This window comes from Dioscorea cayenensis, unplaced genomic scaffold (assembly GCF_009730915.1).
Source record: "Dioscorea cayenensis subsp. rotundata cultivar TDr96_F1 unplaced genomic scaffold, TDr96_F1_v2_PseudoChromosome.rev07_lg8_w22 25.fasta BLBR01000327.1, whole genome shotgun sequence".
In the NCBI taxonomy this organism is placed as follows: Eukaryota; Viridiplantae; Streptophyta; class Magnoliopsida; order Dioscoreales; family Dioscoreaceae; genus Dioscorea; species Dioscorea cayenensis.
Genome location: NW_024086718.1, coordinates 56,313 through 77,346, shown reverse-complemented (window position 1 = coordinate 77,346; position 21,034 = coordinate 56,313).

The following is a 21,034-nucleotide window of genomic DNA, read 5'->3' as shown; positions in this document are numbered from 1 at the left end:
TTTGACAATTTAGAAATGGTTTTGAAACGACAGATGAGAAACGGATTATAGTGCATGAAAGAGAAAATTTTATAAAATTTCTTCAAAACCACTCTGAATTCTTGACACTCTTGGGGGTAGAGAGAAAAAATTTATAAAATTCCTTTAAGCCTACCTTGAGGTCTTGACACTCTTGGGAGTAAAGAGAAAAATTTATAAAATTTTTTCAAACCTACCTTGAGGTCTTGACAATCTTGGGGGTAGAGAGAAAAATTTATAAAATTCTTTGAAAGCCTACCTTGTGGTTTTGACACTCTCGGGGTAGAGAGGAAAATTTATAAAAGTTATTCAAACCCACCTTGAGGTCTTGACACTCTGGGTGTAGAGAGAAAAAATTTATAAAATTCCTCCAAACTTACCTTGAGGTTTTGACACTCTTAGGGGTAGAGAGAAAAATTTATAAAATTTTCTCAAACCTACCTTGACGTCTCGACACTCTTGGGGGTAGAAATAAAAAAAATTCTTTGAACTCACTTTGAGCTCTTTTAACACTCATTGGAGTGAAAGGAAGAGTAAATGAAGAATTTTATGAAAATCTGTCTTTGAATTCACTTTGAGGTCATTTGACACTCATTGAGTGAAAAGAAGAGTAAATGAAAAATTTTATGAAAATCTCTCTTTAAACTCACTCTGAGGTCTTTTGACACTTATTGAGTGAAAAAAGGGTAAATAAAAATTTTATAAAAATCTCTCTTTGAACTTATTTGAGTGAAAGGAAGGGTAAATGAAAATTTTATAAAAATCTTTCTTCGAACTCATTTTGAGGTTTTTTGACACTCATTAGAGTGAAAAGAAGAGTAAATGAAAAATTTTATGAAAATCTGTTTTTGAACTCACTTTGAGGTCTTTTGACACTCATAGAGTGAAAGGAAGAATAAATTTCCTTGAAACCCATTGTGAGGTCTCATTCGCAAGAATGAATTGGAGAGCTCAATTGATGACTTAGTTAACAGAAATCAAGTTCATAATTACAGCTTTAGATTCATTTAAAAAGCAAGTCAAAATTGTCAAGTTAAAGACCTAATCATGTTGAAGGCCACAACTTGAAGATTTTATGGTAAAGCCTCAAAAGTATCGAAGAGTCAAGACCTAAATATCTCATATAATTGACGAATGCAACTTTGAAGTCTTAAGACACAAAAAAGTCAAAGACCTAAGGAGTTTCACAAGTCAAAGAACTAAAGATTTTATAAGCACAAAGCGCCAAAGTCTTTAGCGATAAAAGAAACAAAGATGACCAAGTAGGCAACTCATAAATGTAGAGTGGCCGCAGCTTGAGAGTTATGCGATGTATCAAGATACAAACACACATAAAAAAATCGAAGAAGGTCACAATCACCAATCTAAAAGGTCTTCCAATATGCTTTTAGTAAATAAATCAAGAGCGCCAGTCAAGTCATGTAAAAAAAAGAAAAGAAAGGAGTTTGAAGAGCATGATAAAACAATAGTTCTCTTAATACTTTTGTATTCTCATATGCTCTTTGAAATTAATAAAAAAAATTAATTTTATGTTTGCTCAGTCATTTTTCATTCACACTTGTTTCTTAATCTGAGGTTCTTACGACATTGTCTGGAGTAATTAATTTTAGGGTCTTGTCCCTAATAAAAGTCATGAACCTACAATCATCTGAAATATGAAAATAATTAAAATTTTATTTGTGATTCATGATTTTTAACAGGTTAATCCTAATTAAAGGCTGGATAAGAAGAAAGGAGCCCACAAAATTATTTTAGTTTTTAACTTAACTCAAATTTCATTAAAGGACTAAAGTGAATATATATATATATATATATTTGTAAATATATTTTTATTATAAAAAAGATGATAGTGGTTGTGTAATTAATGTACCAAAATAAAATAATTTGTGATAGCTTAATACATGACATATCAAGTAAAAAAAGATTTAAATATTATTTAAATTATTGTTTAAATTTATCATAATAATAAGAAACAAGCATGGTTTAAATTTTATAATTTTTATCTATATCCATTCAAGTTTGAATGGTCGAATTAATATATATATATATAAATATAAAGATACATAATTATCTATAAGCCATTATCTAAAAAAATTGTATTTTTACAAACACGAAGGAAATTAATAATATTTATGATTTAATAAAGAAAACTATTTTATCTTCATATTCTCACTCACTAAACTGTTGTTAAAATATAACACAATATAAAATAGACATAACAAAATAATTTTTTTAAAATTATGGATTTCACTGCATGTACACATAAATAATATTAGTATTTATGACTTATGACAAGCCCTTCTTTTTGGATTGTGTTATTCTTAATTTTGATAGAAAAGGTTCCAGCCCAATTGTTCGTGTCTACGTTCAGGACCCTTGACACCAGCAAATAGAAGCTCTAAGATTTTGTTCTCATCTTTTAAGACCAATACATGAATTTCTCATTACAGACAAGTTAGGCTTTATTGCAAGGAATGATCTTTGGTGTATGTTTTTAATTGAAAATTATTGATTTTGAAATGATTCCAGGAAGATAATTCGTCTATTTAAATAGATGTACAATGCCGTATTCAACGGTGAGGAGATTGAGACAGTTTAGAATGCTAAGGATGAGTTCCCAAAGGATTTTAAAGCAGAGGTAGGTGCTTGTTTTTGTTACATATTAGTCTGTTCATAATATGATTGGAATTATAAGCACTTTCATCCCTGAATCAGGTACTCTTTTCACTCTGATGCTGTTGAATCTGATGCCTTAAATTTGTTGCTGCCCCACTACCTTACAATTTCTGGCTCCACCCCTATAAATAGCATTACTTTTATTAATAAGTAGGTGTTATTAACCAAAACATTAAAACATTAAGTTTAAAATATAATTGAATTATATTTTTTTTGTCCTTGACCTACTAGTTTTTTAGGAGCCATGAATTATAAACTTGTCTAGATGGAATATTGAGAGTCGTTAAAGGGATATGCCTCTCTCGGGAATGTTAATTTGATTAATTTTAAATTAAATTAAAATAATATAAATTTATATTAAAAAAATTCTCTACTAACCAGATTTTTATAATATATAGATATATGCTTGACTTAATCAAAATTATGTGTTTCTTAAATTTTTTTTTTAAATTAGTTAAAATTTTTAAAAATTCTATAAGTATTAATTATGATTTTTTTTTCAATTTTATCTATTTTATTTAACGTAGTTTATCTAAAGAGAGAGTGCATATTAATGAGAGGAAGAAATTCCAATTCAGAAGTGAAATTGCCATATCATGTATATCGGACCTAGCTTCAAACGTTAGTCCGTTAAAACAAGCTCATTCTATATCATGTATCAAAAATCTTACTCTTGCAAAACATTCTCTCATGTCTAAAAATATTTTCAAATACTTAAATAATCATGACAGTCTATGGGTTGAAATTCTACTTCATAAGTATGGGAAAGTTAATTTTTGGCTTGATTCTGTGCCGGCCAAGTGTTCTTGGTTTTTTAGAGGCTTATGCAAATCTGCTGCTTTTATTAAACACCATTGCAAAATTAATACTGTCAATCCATTGAGCACTTCTATTCTTTGGGATCCCTGGCTTTATGATATTCCAGTTGTTCTTAAACCAACTTACCTCAATATGGATGTTGATTTGGATCGGATTTCTTTCTCTGATATCATTGTTAATGACCAGTGGTCCGTTCATGATTTTAACCAAATTTTTGGTAGCAATGTTGAGAACTTGGACAGGAAATTTCTTTCTATTGATCAAAACTCTGATAATCATTGGATATGGGTTCCAAATGCTTCTTGTACCAAAGTCTCTTCTCATTGCTTATCATACTTTGAGCAGTACGATCGGTTTTTTCTGATTTTTGGGATGGTTGGAACATTGTTTGGCGTATTCCTGTTGCTCCCAAAATTAAACATTTCATTTGTGTTTAAGAGGTCGCTTATCCACATCAGCATTTCTTTACAATATTCATCTTGGCCCTGATAACCCCTGTGTTTTTTGTGGTCTCCACAATGAGACCGTTGATCATTTGTTTGGCCAATGTGATAGAATTCTTTTGATTTGGGACCAGATCACCAGCATGCTTAATATCCCTATATCTTTCACTAACGGGTTTTCATCGAGCAATTGGGTTATTGAATCGACGCAGTCTATGCATATCCTAGCTCTCTCATCGCTCATGCGTGGTTCATTTGGTTGTGCGGTGTGATGTTATCTTCGTAAAATTCTCCCCCATTTACACTAATATTGTGTCCGAGGCGATCGCTCATGTTGATGAATTCTCCCGTAGCAACTTTGATCTCGTGGGGAGAAAATTATTGTTGAGCAACTTCTCCTCCATTGATGATAATTTTCTCTTCACTCATGCTCTGCTCAAATCAAGATCTTATGGTGAGTTCGATTGGCTTCTTCTTTGCTTGATGCTAATTACAAAATTTCTCTTGCAGGGTTGCACTTCTCGCAGCTTGTTCGGGAGAGCTCCTTTGATGCGTTGCTTCGTCGTCAGTGGCCCTTCACACTCGCGTTGGATCTGCACATCCCCGTCAAACATATCATTAGTGATCAACATGCAATCCTCCGCCTACTTCGAGTGCCTCGACCACGTTTCTTCCCCGGAGGTTTTGAAGCTCAAGTTAACAATTTGAAGTTCTTATTGGACATGTGCGATCATCCCCGGATACACATCACTCCTTCCAGGTTAGGGGTTCTCCGGGATCAATCTAGCTATTCTTGGATACCAACACCCAGACATCTCAACCTTTTTCTTGTTTGGAAAAGACCTCCTTTCTTGGGTCGATGAATTCGATCCGAAAGTTTGGTTTTTAGTTTCGAATTGGATACTTGTTTCCTCATTTTAGACTCTTGTAACTTAGTTTCTTCTTGTTCTTTTACTTTCAATAAATAGCTTCTCAAGTTGAGAGGTTCTTCCAGAACAAGCTCATTCCAAACACAATAAAAAGAAAGTCAATATCACAATGGGAATCTCAGAGAACCAAATAACAATACTATCACCAAAACATAACAACCATAATAAGATCAAGAACAACAACAACCATAACATCATAAAAACCATAATATTTTTCCCATTATAGAAACCCTACACAAAGTGATTAAATAAAAGGAAATTGTGAAAGGAAGATAGCAAACTCTCATCTAGAGGGGGGCACGGTGGCCCAGCTCGTCTGCCCGAGAAAATCTGTCGGGTCAGCTGATCCTGTGAGCCGGCCGGTAACCCGTAATCGGCCCACACTATAGCAGGCCCAGGTCAGGGGTTTCTGAACCCGTGACCCAACGGGTTGACCAGGTCAAAACCATGAGCAAAAACCTAACCACTTGAGCTACAATTTATTACTAATATATTATTGGAAAAGACTATATATAGATAGATCTAGGATATTTTATTGGGAGACAACTTAAACTATGGGATTACACTTTCACAAATATTGTTTAAAATTATTTTTTATACTCTATATATATATAATTTATAAAAAAATAATATATCAAATAATAAATTACTATATAAATCAATTTGTAAAATATCAAAATACCAAACAATAAATTTTCATAAATATTTTTTAAAAATAATTATTTTATTAATCACCTTTTTGGCTCATAAGCACTAAATCAATACACATGCATACTCTTAAATTCTCTTAAATAAGGTCAATTATTAAATACAACAATTATTCAACAAATAATCTAATGAATAATTAAAATTTTCATAACAATTAATCACAAGTATATAACATTTTTTCACAATAATTTTCATAACGAAACAAATATTTAACAAATATCTAACAATCATTCAACAAATATAAATACTTTTACACAGCAAATAATCACATAAAAATTTTTAGAAAAGATTTAAATTAGATATAAAACAATTAGGAAAAAAAAAAGATAAATCCCTATAATGAAAATAAAATATAAACTTGGAGAAAATTGATAAAAAAGAAAAAAAACTCACCAATCCATGAGATTTGCAATGGTTTGATGTTAGAGATTTTGCGATAGCAATTGCATTTTTTAGGATTATATTTATATTTTTATTTTAATATCCTAAATATTAATAACTATGTATTGATAAGTTTAATAAAAAAAAACCTATTATAAAGTTTAAAAACAAAAATATTTGAGAATTTTTGTTTGGCTAGCCATATTATTTATTATCACTCAACATCAAATTTATTTAATATAATAATTTTATTATTTTTATTTAATTAATTTTTTTTTTTATGAAGAGTGGATAAACCACTAATTTATTTTAAATAATATGAGATAAAATTAAAAAAAAATAAAAGTAGTATTTTTTATATGAATTATAATAATTAATATTTTAATTATATATATATATATGATGAGCCAAGCGGTGCTAAAGCACCCCCTTGCCCCCCTTAAATCCGTCAGTGATTGATGGTGAAGAATGGGAGGAGTGAAAGATTTTCCGGCGGGCTGTGAGAAAAGTGAGGAAGAAACGAGAGAGAGAGAGAGAGAGAGAGAGAGAGAGAGAAAAAGTGAGAGAGAGAGAGAGAGAGAGAGAGAGAGAGAGAGTTAAGGAGTGTTCAATTTGTTTTGTTTCTTTTTATTTTTTATTTTTTAAATATTTTATATTTTTTTAAAATTTAATAATAATATATAAAAATTAAAAAGTTTAAATATTAAATTAATTGTATTTAGATATTTTTTTAAAAAAATAAGAAAAAAATACATAAAATTAAAAAAATTTAAATATAATATTTAACTAATTGTGTTTTTTTAATTTTTTTAAAAAAATATGTCATATTATTTTTTATCATTATTAATTTATTATAATATATTTTTTAACATTTTATTATTGACCACGGTTTGACCCGGTCGAACCCATCGACTCCTGACCCCTGGGCTTAGCCGGGTCGATACCCGGGCCAAGTCTGACTATCTTAGAATTTAATGGGTTAATGAGGTGGCATGTGCATCAAACTATAGAATAGTATAACTACTAAAGCTGCTCTAAAAAATATGAAAATGATAAAAAAAAAAAAATATATCTAAAATAGGGGAAGCTTTAGAGAAGGCATTAGGGTGATCAAAATTTAATGCCTTTAATCATGAAGCATGACATACATGTGCATTCGAAATATAAATGATTTCAAAAATTTAAATTTAAATTTTTTTATTTATTTTATCAAGTATTCTATAATTGTTTTAATTCTATTTACTAATTTAATTTTATGTTGTAGATTTATATAAATAGTTTGTCTTTGTGGTTTGTAATCAATAAATAATCTATGAATTTATTTGAATTTTTCTGGCAATTAGGGCTTATTTTACTCCATTTCAAGTGATACTTTTTGGATTAAAACTATATTTAAATACTTCTTTATGTAAGAGTGTTTTTTTTCTTTGTATATCACTTAATATGCTTATAATTAGAGTTTTTTTAAAATATTATAATTTTTAATTTAATTACAGAAATGAGTAAGTTTTAAATTATACACGTGTTTAGGCAAAACGATAATTATTAGGGAATAACTTAGGTGAAGTTAGATAGGTGTAGTTAGTGTAGTTCACTATTGGATGTTTGACATGTGGCATGAGATGAGTAATTTAAAAATAAAGCGAGGGCATTATAGGAAAGTTATTATATTTTTATATATATTTGGAAACGTGTCACAATATTAATGGTGAACTACACAAACTACATCTATCTAACTTCACCTAAGTCATTCCCTAATTATTATCCTTTTCGAGTGGCTTTAATGGAAAACAGGATCAAGTTTACCGTTTTCAATGCCTAGCACTGAAAACGGTAAGCTTGATCCCGTTTTCAGTTTTTTTTCTTTGTTTTTTTTAATTTTTTTATACAATTGATGTATCTCTTGTCTGACAACTCCGCCACCGGGCACGCCACCAGGTCGACCACCGCCCTCCCCGTCGCCCTCTCCAACGCCAACCTCTCATTGCTGGCCTTTAGAAAACTCTCTTCCAATGAATCAAAATAGGCACTGTACAAAATTGGAGAGAAAAATCTTTTCACGTTTTTCATTCATCATCTTTACAAACATGTACATTGATATAAATAACTCTAACAAACTAAATAAGGTGAGTCGATAATTTTGATCTCCAATATCTTAACTACCTAAAAATACAATTTATAAAATATCTCAATATCTTAACTACCTAAAACACAATTTATAAAATATCTCAATATCCCCCCTCAAGTTGGCGCATGCACGTCGTAAATGCCCAACTTGCCGAGAAGATACCGGAATTGTTGATGTCCGAGAGCCTTTGTAAAAATGTCCTCCGGTTGGAACTGCGACCTTATGTGTGATGTAACAATTGTTCGTTTTTGAACTTGCTCTCGAACATAATGACAATTAATCTCTATGTGTTTGGTGCGCTCATGAAACACCGGATTCGCCGCAATGTAAATAGCTGATTGACTGTCACAAAAAAGTATCATAGGTTCATGATGAATCACAGACAAAGAAGCCAGTAATGACTTCAGCCACACCATCTCACTTGTAGCTGATGCCATTGCTCTAAACTCTGCTTCTGCTGACGATCGAGAGACAGTACTTTGTTTCTTTGTCTTCCATGAGATTGGCGACTGACCGAGCATCACAAAATAGCCTGTTACGGATCGACGTGTGATTGAGCAACTCGCCCAGTCTGAATCACAAAAAGCTCGAATCCTCAGGTCGCTATCAGCTGGCAGCAGGATTCCTTGACCTGGCTGACCCTTGATGTAGCGTACAACACGCATGGCCGCCTCAAAATGCTCCTTACGTGGTGCTTGTGCAAACTGCGACAATACATGGACTGCATAAGTAATTTCTGGCCGTGTGATTGTGAGATAAATGAGACGCCCCACCAATCTTCTATAAGATGCCCCGTCTGAAATCTCATCGCCTTCAGCCATGGCAAGTTGATGGCTTTGCTCCATAGGAGTATTAACCGGTTTGCTACCAAGTAGTACTGTTTTTGCAAGTATGTCTAAGGCATACTTTCTTTGGCTCAAGAACAAGCCTGTTGGTGATCTCGCCACTTCAATGCCCAAAAAATATTTGAGCACACCAAAATCTTTAATATGAAAGCATTTATTTAAATACGACTTAAAATCCACACACGCAGTGGAGTTGTTTCCGGCCAAAATAATGTCGTCCACATAGACCAATAGCCCCAAGTGAACATCACCTCGATGAAAGGTAAATAATGAATAATCCGCCTGAGACTGAATGAAGCCATACCTTTGTAGAACCATTGTCAGCTTAGTGAACCAATTTCTGGATGCTTGTCGAAGTCCATAGATCGACTTGTGAAGTCGACACACTTTGTCACCGTGACACTCCTTGAATCCCAGAGGAAGTTTCATGTATATTTCCTCTTCCAAGTCGCCATGAAAACGCATTGTTGACATCCATTTGGTGTAATTCCCATCCCCGTGCAACTGCCACGGAAAGAAACACCCGAACAGAAACTAGCTTCGCGACCGGTGCAAAGGTTTCATGGAAATCAAGGCCTTCTATTTGTGTGAAGCCTTTCGCAACAAGACGGGCCTTGTATCTCTCAATTGTTCCATCGGACTTTCGCTTGATTTGAAATACCCATTTACAACCAATGGGCTTCTTCCCCGAGGGTAAATCCTCCAAAGTCCACGTCTTGTTTGCTTCAAGTGCGGCAATTTCTTTAGCCATAGCCTCTCGCCAACATTCATTCTTCATTACATCGGCATAACTACTTGGCTCCACTTCTGTGTTGATCGCCGCCAAAAATACCCTATGATCCTGAGAGAAATTATCAAACGCCACATAATTAGCTAAGGGATAAGGAGTACCTGAGAAGCTTTCATGTCGTGGTTGCTTCGAAGAGGGGTAAATGCAACTTGGACCTTTCACTTTAATTATCTTGACCTCTGATTTTTTTTTTTAAAGTATTCACCAGCACATCCCTATTTCCCTTTGATCTCCCTTTATTTTCAAACCCAACCAAACCTTCTTGATTGTTTGAATGTCCTATAACAGCGGAGTAAATAACATAGTCTTCTAATCGAGTGGGTTGCCGAGTTAGCCGCCGTGGCCGACTCACTTCACTTTCTTCTCTAATTATAGGATCATGAGCTTCAGTCATATTATCCTTCAATGCCAAAGTATTCCTTCCGGATTCCTCTCCATTGTCAATGTCCATCTCCGACATATCGAAACCCTCTCCCAAAAATGGTTGTGCATCTCTGAACTCTTGCTTAACTTGTCCACTATCATCAGTAAAAGGAAACACATGTTCATAAAATGTAACATCACGGGAATAGAAAAAAAAACACCGATCAAGGTCATAAAGCCGCCATCCTTTCTTTCCATGTGGATAGCCTACAAAAATGCATCATCGGCTTCTAGGACCAAATTTATCCTTTTGTCGAGGGTTATTATGCGCATAACATAAGCAACCAAAAATTTTAATGTGTTCATAAGATGGCTTTTCACCAAACAAAATTTCATGTGGTGACTTTTGCTTTAACTTAACAGTTGGTGTTCTGTTGATCAAATTAGCCGCTGTCAAAACACATTCACCCCAAAATTGAATAGGTATAGAAGCTTGAAATCGCAATGCCCTTGCAATTTCCAAAATGTGTCGATGCTTGCGCTCAACTCTTCCATTCTGTTGTGGTGTATCAATACAACTAGTTTCATGTATAATGCCTTTATCCCTGTAGAAGTTTTGCATTGGTCTTGAATCAAATTCCATGCCATTGTCACTCCTTATCCTTTTGACTGCATTTCCAAACCGAGTTTCAACCAATTTACAAAATTCCATTAAATGTCTACCAGCTTCACTTTTTTCTTTCAACAAATACACCCAAGTGCCACGACTATGGTCATCAACAATGGTAATGAAATAATGTGCACCACAAGAAGATGCCTTGCGATAAGGCCCCCACAAATCACAATGGATGAGATCAAAACAATTTGAAGCATCATTATTATTCAATGGAAAAGGAGAATGAGTTTGTTTAGCCCGAAAACATGCATCACAAGTATGCTTATCTTTAAAGTCTATTTGACCAACATCAGAAATAAAAGATAAATGCCGACTTGACTGGTGCCCAAGACGTCGATGCCATACTATAGAAGAATCTACTCTTTCAATCTTCATCGCCTGTTGATATCCCACAGTCTTGTAATAGTAGACCCCCCCTCGAAGTTCACCCACTCCAATCGGCATCCTCGAGATATGGTCCTGTATCACACAAAGCTTATTAGTGAACAATATTTGACAATCTAACTCACATATCGACAGACGAATTGAGATTAAATTACATGTCAAATTGGGCACATAAAGCACATTAATAAGAGTCACATCTGGACTCAACACAACCTGACCCAACATAGTTGCCATCGTTTTTGCCCCATTAGGTAAAGTAACCGGCAAAGGTGCCATTTTTTCAATACTGTTTAGTAAATCCATGCATCCCGTCATGTGATTTGACACTCCACTATCCAATATTCATGCTAAATGGTTTCGATTCTTACCAGAAAGCTTCTCAGTTGTCTCACCAGTTTGATCCAAGAGACTCAACAGTTTCTGAAACTGTTCGCTCGTCAGACCTGCAATGCCTCCATTGTTTTCGGCTCCATCTCCCATGACATGGAAAGCTTGTGCACTTCCTGGGGTCCGATTAGCACTGGAACTGGGTTGACCTCGACAATGAATTGCATTGGATCTTCCACGACCGCGTGGTCCTCTCCACCAATCTGGATACCCAACAACCTCGAAGTATTCTGATACTTCATGACCACTCCTTCCACAGTGTGTACAACGCTTCCCACTTCCATTTCTTTGCCGCGGTTGCCCCATGGAATGTGGGGCCTTGATTTTCATTGAAGTTTGTGCTGCAAGTGCAACCACTTCAAGACGTTCTTCTTGGCCTCGAACAATGGATCTATGTCGTTCTTCACGGGTCATGAGTGCATAGGCCTTGTTTACTGTTTGTAATGGATACATACTCAAAATTTGGGATCTAACTGTTCCGAAAACAACATCATTCAATCCCATAAGAAACTGGTGTAGTTTCTCCTCTTCCTTCTCACCAGAAATTGACTTGCTGCCCCACATGTGCAAGTTGGAACCTTTGAATAGCTGCTCAATTCATCCCACATACCTTTTAGCTTGGTATAATAAGCAATTACGGTCATACCTTGCTGTCGGAGTGAAGCTATTTCCCCTTTCAACTCATTAACACGTGGAGCATTTCCAACTGAAAACTGATCTCTCAAATCATCCCAAACTGCTTTTGCCGTTTCTTCATATGCAACACTAGGCTGAATGGATTTCTCAATTGAGTTAAATATCCATGAAATCAACATAGAGTTACAAGCATCCCAACTGTTTGACTCCGGCGAGTCTAACACCGGCTTCATTAAATCGCCATTGATGAAGCCTAGTTTGTTCTTGGCCTTCAAGGAGTTCACCATGGCCTTTTCCCACATATCATAATTTTCTCCATTCAACAAACACGTCATGATCATCGCTCCTGGATTGTCTGATGGGTGCAAATAAAACGGCGACGACAGATCAACCATCTTCTTCGCGGCCGCTATTTTTGCTACTGACTCTGCCATGGACAAGAGAAGGAAAAAGACGTGGATATCAGAAGAAAGGAGAATCGGTTGGAGGGTTGGTTATCTCGGATTGACAAGGTGGATGACGGCTTCTTGGAGAAAACTAGGGTTGTCAAACCTGCTCGGATACCATGTAAAAAATTGGAGAGAAAAATCTTTTCACGTTTTTCATTCATCATCTTTACAAACATGTACATTGATATAAATAACTCTGACAAACTAAATAAGGTAAGTCGATAATTTTGATCTCCAATATCTTAACTACCTAAAAATACAATTTATAAAATATCTCAATATCTTAACTACCTAAAATACAATTTATAAAATATCTCAATAGGCACCGAAAAACCTCAATGCTTCTCTAAACAATCTCAAGAACCCTTCTTCATCATCATCATCATCATCATCATCATCATCATCAACAACAACAACATCAAGCTCTGCTTCTTCTTTGACGACGGTCACAATCCTAAGATTAATACCATGAAGCAAAAATACAAAAAGCTCACGCTGGTGACAGGCCGGGGAGACACCATGCAAAGAGTTAACACAATTGGATGTTCCACTTTAGCACTTGGATGATTTGAGGATCAATCAATCACACATTCTTTGGTATGATTTGAGAGTCAATCAATTATACATTTTTTGGTATGATTTAAGGATTAATCAATTACATAAAGATATCAATTGTAATATTCCCTTTTTATTTAGTTTCCTATTGTAAATACTAGACTCTTGTATAAATAGGTATATGATTGTATTATCAAATACACAATCGATGAAAAATATTTCTCTACATTTGTCTTTCATGGTATCAAGAGCTTCTTAATTTTTTTTTTCGGTCCTTTTCTTCTCCCACCATTCACTCAACAACAAGCCAACTCTACACAATAATTTTCAAACACCATGTCCCCAAAAACTCTAGAAACAATATGCACCCCAACAGTACCAATTCACAACATCACTTCCTTTATTACTATTACTTTAGACTCTACAAACTACTTGACATGGCGAAATTAAGTTGAATCCATCCTCCTAACCTGTGATCTTACTGGACACATCGATGGATCCTCCTCGACTCCGGACCTTTCCACACCTAAGTTTCTTCAATGGCAATGACATGATAGTCTTGTTTATAGTTGCATTATTGCAACCTTATCATCAAGCATCACCTTTTTAGCACTTGGATGTTCCACTGCTCGACACTTTGGGTCAAACTTGAGCAACACTTCCTTCAACAGTCTAGTGCTCATTGTTCCTTGCTTTGTCACCGCCTTCACATGAGAACCAAAGGAAATTAGTCCATTACAGATTACCTTGCTGGAATCTCGACAATTGCGGAAGAATTGGCTACTATTGGAGACCACATTGGCGATGAAGTTCTTGTTCTATTCATAATCAATGGCTTACCCTCAGAATTTGAAGCTTTTATCACTGCCATTAAGAATCTGCATTCTCCTCTTTCCTTCGCCAATCTTCGTGCCAATCTACAAGTTCATGAGCAACGCCTTCTTGTTTTCCACTGGCCACTGCCAACTTCACCTGAAGTCGCTCTTGCTGCCCATACCCAATGCGGTGGAAATTACATGAGAACTAGACGAGGACGCCTCCACACTACTGATTCTTAATCCTCTCTAGGTAATATGTCCTTTGATTCCTTAAATTTGCAAAACCAGGTCGTGGCTGCTAGTTGGGATTAGCCCAGAGCCAATCACTTTGGCTCGCGAAACTTTGTGTCTCCAACCCAAAATCCTATCTCACATTACCAACAACCCATTCCCAATAACCCTTATTCTTACACCTCATCCCAATTTAATAGCCATAGAAATTCCCCATAATGTCAAATTTGCAAAAAATGTGGACATATTATTGCAACTTGTCATTATCAATACTCTGAATCCCGTAATAACTCTAAAAACCAAAACTCAACTTACCACAAAAAGGCCTTTTTTGCCCTCAACCACACTTGTAACACCTATACCTTCAACCCCAATTCACTACTGGAATGGCTCCCTAAACTGGTGCTACATCTCACATAACGCCTAATCCGTAATTAGTAGAATCCATCTCCCCATATCAAGGCTCCACTCAAGTGACTATCGGTAATGGTAATAATCTTCACATTTCTTTTATTAGCAAATTGACATTCTCCACACACATTTGACCCCTCCACCTAAAAGATGTTTTAATTGTACCTCACCTTACTGCAAATCTTTTATCTGTTGCCATGTTTGTTAAAGATAACTCATGCCTCATTGAATTTTACACCTTTGATAATGTTGTGAAGGACTTACGCACCAAGATACCGCTTCTCACATGCAAAATCCACAATAATCTATACCCTATGCAAATTCCTTCCACATTCCAGAACCATGTTGCTTTTGCTTCTAGTCATACCTTTCAAAATTTGAGGCATCAACAACCTGGACATGCATGCCAAGCTATCATGTCTTGTCTTCCTGGTCCTTTATTTACAAAAATCTAATGTAATAAAATCTTGTTCTTCATGTTTTCAAGGAGAAAGCACTCATCTCTCATTTTCTTTATCTACTCGAACTACCAATACACCTTTACACCTCATTCATTGTGATCTCTGGGGCCTTTCCCCTTCTCTTTCTATTTTTTTTTTATAGATACTTCATTGTTTTTATTGATGATTATAGCCTCTTCACTTGGATCTTTCCCTTACTCACAAGTTCAAATCCCTTTCTCACTTCCACCAATTCAAAACTACATCTGAAAACCTCTTTTCCACCACAATCAAGTTCTTCCAGTGTGATGGTGCTCATGAACTTACAAAAGGTCCCTTTGCCTATTACCTCACCTCTCATGGTATTTCCTATCGAATCTCTTGTCCTTATACCCCTCAACAAAATGGGCTTCTTGAGAGGAAAATTCAACACATCACTGAAACTGGCCTCACTCTTCTTATCCTTGCCTCTCTTCCAAAATCCTTTTGGTTTGAGTCATTTTCTATTGTCGTCTATTTTATTAATTTTCTTCCCATTGTTCATAACAAATCTCCATTTGAACTTCTCTATACCACAAAACCAAATATTTCACATTTAAGAATTTTTGGGTGTACTTGCTTCCTTTTTTTAGGTTCCACTCGAACGGATAAGCTTACACCCAAATCCACCCCTTGTGTCTTTCTTGGATATTCTAATTTATACAAGGGTTATCGTTGTTTGATTTTCTGACCTCTAAAGTCCATATATCTCGACATGTTAGATTTGTTGAAACTGACATCCTATATAAAATATCAGCTTCGCCAACCTCCCCTTTCCCCTCACCATCTCGCGAACCCTTCTTCTTTCTCTTCCACCTATACCCACTCCTACACCTCTACCTCAACAAACCTCTTTACCACCTCCTCCCTCATCGCCATTACCAACACCTTCTCCACCACCATCACAACATTCGATGACTACCCGTAACCATAATGGTACTCATATCCTTCGTAATTTCCTTGACCATGTTACTTATACCACCATTATTTCATCTTCTAATCTTGACCCCACATCTTTTACCAAAGCTAATAAGTATCCCACTGGCGACAAGCCATGCTTGATGAATTTCAAACTCTTCATTGTAACTAAACTTGGTCCCTTGTCTCTCCTCCACCAAATGCTAATATTATTGGATATAAATGGATTTTTAAAACCAAAAAGAAATTTGATGGAACCCTTGATTTCTACAAGGCTCTCTTAGTTGCTAAAGGATACCATCAATCTCTTGGCATTAACTATACTGATACATTTACCCATGTTATCAAACCCACTACTATTCGCGTCATTCTTACCATTGCCTTAACTTAAAATTGGCCAATTCATCAACTTGATTTCAATAAAGCTTTTCTTCATGTCACTCTTTCCGAACCAGTCTTCATGTCTCAACCGTTAGGCTTTGTTGACTCTCATCATCCTCATTATATATGTATGTCATCTTCACAAAGCTCTTTATGGTCTCAAATAAGCACCTCATTTATTTTCTTAGTCAAAAACTTCATGACCTTAATTTCATCTCCTCTAAAGCTGACACATCTCTCTTTATTCATTCTACACCAGCCCATACTACTTTTGTTTTGATTTATGTGGATGATATCCTAGTGACAGGTTCCTCTCCAACCTTTCTCGCTTCTCTTATACAAGACCTTCACACCACCTTTACAATTAAATACCTTGGTCCCATTCATTATTTTCTTGGCATTGAGGCCCAATTCACATCAACTGGCCTTCTCCTTACTCAAACCAAATATACTAAAGATATTCTGCATCACGCTCAACTTCACAACTCAAATCTAGTTTTACACTTATCACCCCTATATTACCTCTATAAAAAACATGACACCCCTTTGTTTGATCCATCCGAGTACCGCAGTATAGTCGGTGGTTTCAATACCTTTGTCTCACCCGTCTTGACATCCAATTTGCTATTAATAAAGTATCTCAATTTCTTCATTTCCCAACCGACATTCACTGGGCTGCAGTCAAATAAATTTAACATTACTTGCATTCTACACCATCTCATGGGATTCATCTTACTACCTTACTCAACTCTCTTACCATAAATGCCTACTCCGATGCTGATTGTGCTGGTTGTCCAGATGACCGACACTGTACCTCAGGTTACGGCATCTTTTTGGGTCCAAATATTATATATTGGAGTGTGAAAAAGCATCCCACAGTTTCTCGATCCAGTATTTGATGAATGCACTTTGTATACATGTTTTCATGCCCTAAATCCATCATTTTGCTTGTTCCCAAGTTTACTTTTATACATAAGCAGTGCTATTATGGGTATTTGTTTTATATGTGCAGGAATAGGGCGATCAATATATTTTGGAGTGAAATCGGGAAGAAAACAAGAAAATATTCAAAAGGAGTTCAAGCACTCAAGCTTGACACGGGCTGGACACGCTCGTGTTATACCCACTGAAGTTCTCAACATGATGTTGATCCAGTAAGAAGTCTGTGTAGAAGGACACTTCCAAGTCTGACATGGTCAGGACACAATCGTGTCCATGCCTCTGAAAAACCCAGGCCAAGGGCGATTTTATTGAAGAATAGGCGACATGTTCTGTGTTCTCCTGACATGATCGTGTCATATCATTGCACGACCAAGACACGACAGTGTCCCTTCCACTGAAGTTTCCAGGCAGAGATACTCGTTTTCACTCGGCTCTTCCTCGTTATGACACAGTCTGGACATGCTCGTGCGCAGACCATGTCAAGCCCGAATCTTTCCTTTTTACCTCCAGTTTTTAGGGTTTCTTCTCCATCTTTTGTTTGGGGATCTACTTCTCCACCGGGAGGACATTGATGAGAGCGAAGATCAAGCTTATCCACACTTTCTAAGGCATCAAGGAGCGAGTTGGAGGCACAAGGGAAGTGGTACTAGCACACGAGCCCAACATTGGAGGCAAATCTCAAAAAGAAGGGAGTCATGTCTTCTTTCTTTAGATCTAGTGTTATCTACTCCACGTTGTACCCACCCATGAGGGGCTACTTGGCCATGGTGTCCAGCGGTGGGAACTTTGTCACTTTGTATGCTTTAAACACTTAAACTTTTCATGATTTACGGAGTTCTTTTGGTTCTTATGTTAAATCTTATATTGCAAAACTTGAAGTGCTAGATTTGCGTAGTTTCTTAGATAAAACTTGACGGTGGATTGTCACAGCTGTCATTGCCTTTGGGAATGGCATAACTTGGTGAGCTTGAATAGCCCCAATCAGGCGGTAAATTTCATTCAAGGCTAAATACGGGCGAGAGACCGATAGCGAACAAATACCGCGAGGGAAAATAGGAAAAAGACTTTGAAAAAAGAGTCAAAGAGTGCTTGAAATTACCGGGAGGAAAGCGGATGGGGGTCGGTGATGCCGCTCCGCCGGATGTGGAATGGAGAAAAGTCGGTCTGCCGCTCGGCTCGGGCCATGGACCGATGTGGGCCGCGCCGACGGCCGAACCCCGAGTGGATGACCCCGCCAGAGGAGACGTCATCGGCGCGGCCATGGACGCAGCACGCGCCAGCCCCTCGGCGTGCACACCCGCGGCACGGGCGCATTCTAGGCACCGGCCCGTAGCCTTCCCATCTGACTCGTCTTGAAACACGGACCAAGAAGTCTGACATGAGTGCGAGCCGATGGGCGCAGAAACCCAGAAGGCCCAAGGAAGCTAAAGGGCGGGATCCCCCTCGAGGGGTGCACCGTTAACCAACCCGAATCTTTTGTGCGGCAGCCCGTAAATAGTCGGGTATAAATAAAACTTATAAGGATTATTAGGGCATTCCATACTTTTCTTTTGGGTGTTTCTTAGAGGCGAAATTAGGGAAAATAAGAGACGATTCTCCAGCACTTAAAAGGTGATTTCAAAGGGGGTTTATACAACATTCAAGGGGATTGAAAATCGTAGCCATCAAGTTTACCTTGGTGGCATGTGTTGAAGCTTTCTTGGGGCTTCTCCGGCGATTCTTTATTGGCACTATAGAGAAGGGGATTTTCATGACTTTCATGCTTCCTCCTATTATTTGTATCTTGGATGCTTGCCCCCATTAATGGAGGAGTAATTTATAGTTGTTTGGACGTAGTTGAACTCTAGGGTTTATACATTTGATATTGATTGTTAGATTTTTTATGCTTTAATTGTTTTTTTAATTGTAATCATTTCTATTTGAATCTAATTACGTGTCTGAATGCTTAGTTGATAATGAGGTGAAAGTCCTAGCTATCATGTGTTGGTGTACTATGTGACGAGAAGAAATTCCCACATAGTATAAATATACGACAATTCGAGAGGTTAGTGAGTATACCTCTAGTTAGGGTACTTTGGAGTCTTCTTCTCCTGCAATCCTTCCTAGTGGGTTAGTGATAATCTCCATACTCTTTGCAATTATGTTGAGTGGATTTTAGAAGAAATCGCATCTCTACTCTGTATTCGGACAAGCTAGGGATAATCTCTCTACAGGAAAAATTATCTACTTAAGAGATTGTCATTAGCTCACGGTAAGGTTTCATAGAGTGTTAATGCAATTGTGTGGATATTTGTATCAGCTTTGCACCTATTCAGTTACTATTCACTTAAGAAATCGAGGTTTAGTACAATTCTAGAAACCTCTCGGTTCAAATAGGATTGTATGCATAAACAACCTTTGTTTCGGATTTAGGGTTACTACTAGTATTCACTTTTTTCCCTGTGAACCAACACTCTGCTTTTACACACACTTTATTGTACGATCAGCATGTACACTTGCGTCCCTATCATCTTTGAAGCTCTTTGAAAACTCTCTATATTTCTTTGACTAAACTGATGAGGTCTAATGCAAGATGGACTCTCTTCTTGAGAGTTTATTTTTCCTTTCCACTTGACGCTCACAGGGAGGTCTTGAAAGCTCTTTAAAAACTCTCTATATTTCTTTAACTAAAGTGTTAAGGTCCAATGCAAGGAGGACTATTTCTTGAGTATTTATTCATCATTGCCTCTTAACGCTCACAAAGAGGTATTGTAAAATCTTTGAAAGCTCTCTATATTTTTTTGACTAAACTGATGAGGTCCAATGCAAGGTGGACTCTCTTCTTGAGAGTTTATTCATCCTTACCTCTTGACACTCACTAGGAGATCTTGGAAGCTCTTTGAAAACATTTCATCTCTTTGACCCACTGATGAGGTCCGATGTAAGGTGAAAATTCTCTCTTGCATCTTGACACTCACCAAAAGGCCTCTAAAAAAAGTTCATATTTCTCATGACCCACTGATGAGGACCAATGTAAGAGTATTTTTCCATTCTTTTCTCTTGATGCTCACAGAGAAGTCTCTAAAATATTCATGTTTCTCATGACAAACTGATGAGGTCTAATGCAAGGTCAACTCTCTTCGAGAGCTTCCCACTCCTATCTCTTGATGCTCACAAAAAAGTCATATGAAATTCTCTCATGACCCACTAATGAGGTCAATGCAAAGTAGATGCTTTCTTTTGAGAGTTTTCTTACTTTGCCTTCTTAACGCTCACATGGAGGTCATTGAGAACTCTTCTTTGAAGGTATTGGTCCAAAATATGGTATAATGTAAAACATAACACCCTCTTGGGTAAAAAAAAAATGATGAAAGAAAACTTTTCTCCAAGAAAAGATAAAAAGAATTAATGCTGATTGAGAAACAAGGCGCAAGCAATAGTCTATAAACTAATGTAGGGGGATCTCACATGGAAGAAAGGTTCTTTCATTAGTCAATGGACATGATATTTCAAGTAAAGAAAAAAGAAAAAAAAAAGATTTCAAACATCTCAAAGAAACCAAGATAATGACTCGACAATATGCCTCATGGCTTGGCAAATTCAAATGAACTGACAAATAAAACTCCAAAGCTCTAAGATATAACGAAATCAAAGGCTTAAAATGTTTCACAAGTAAAAATCCTTGCAA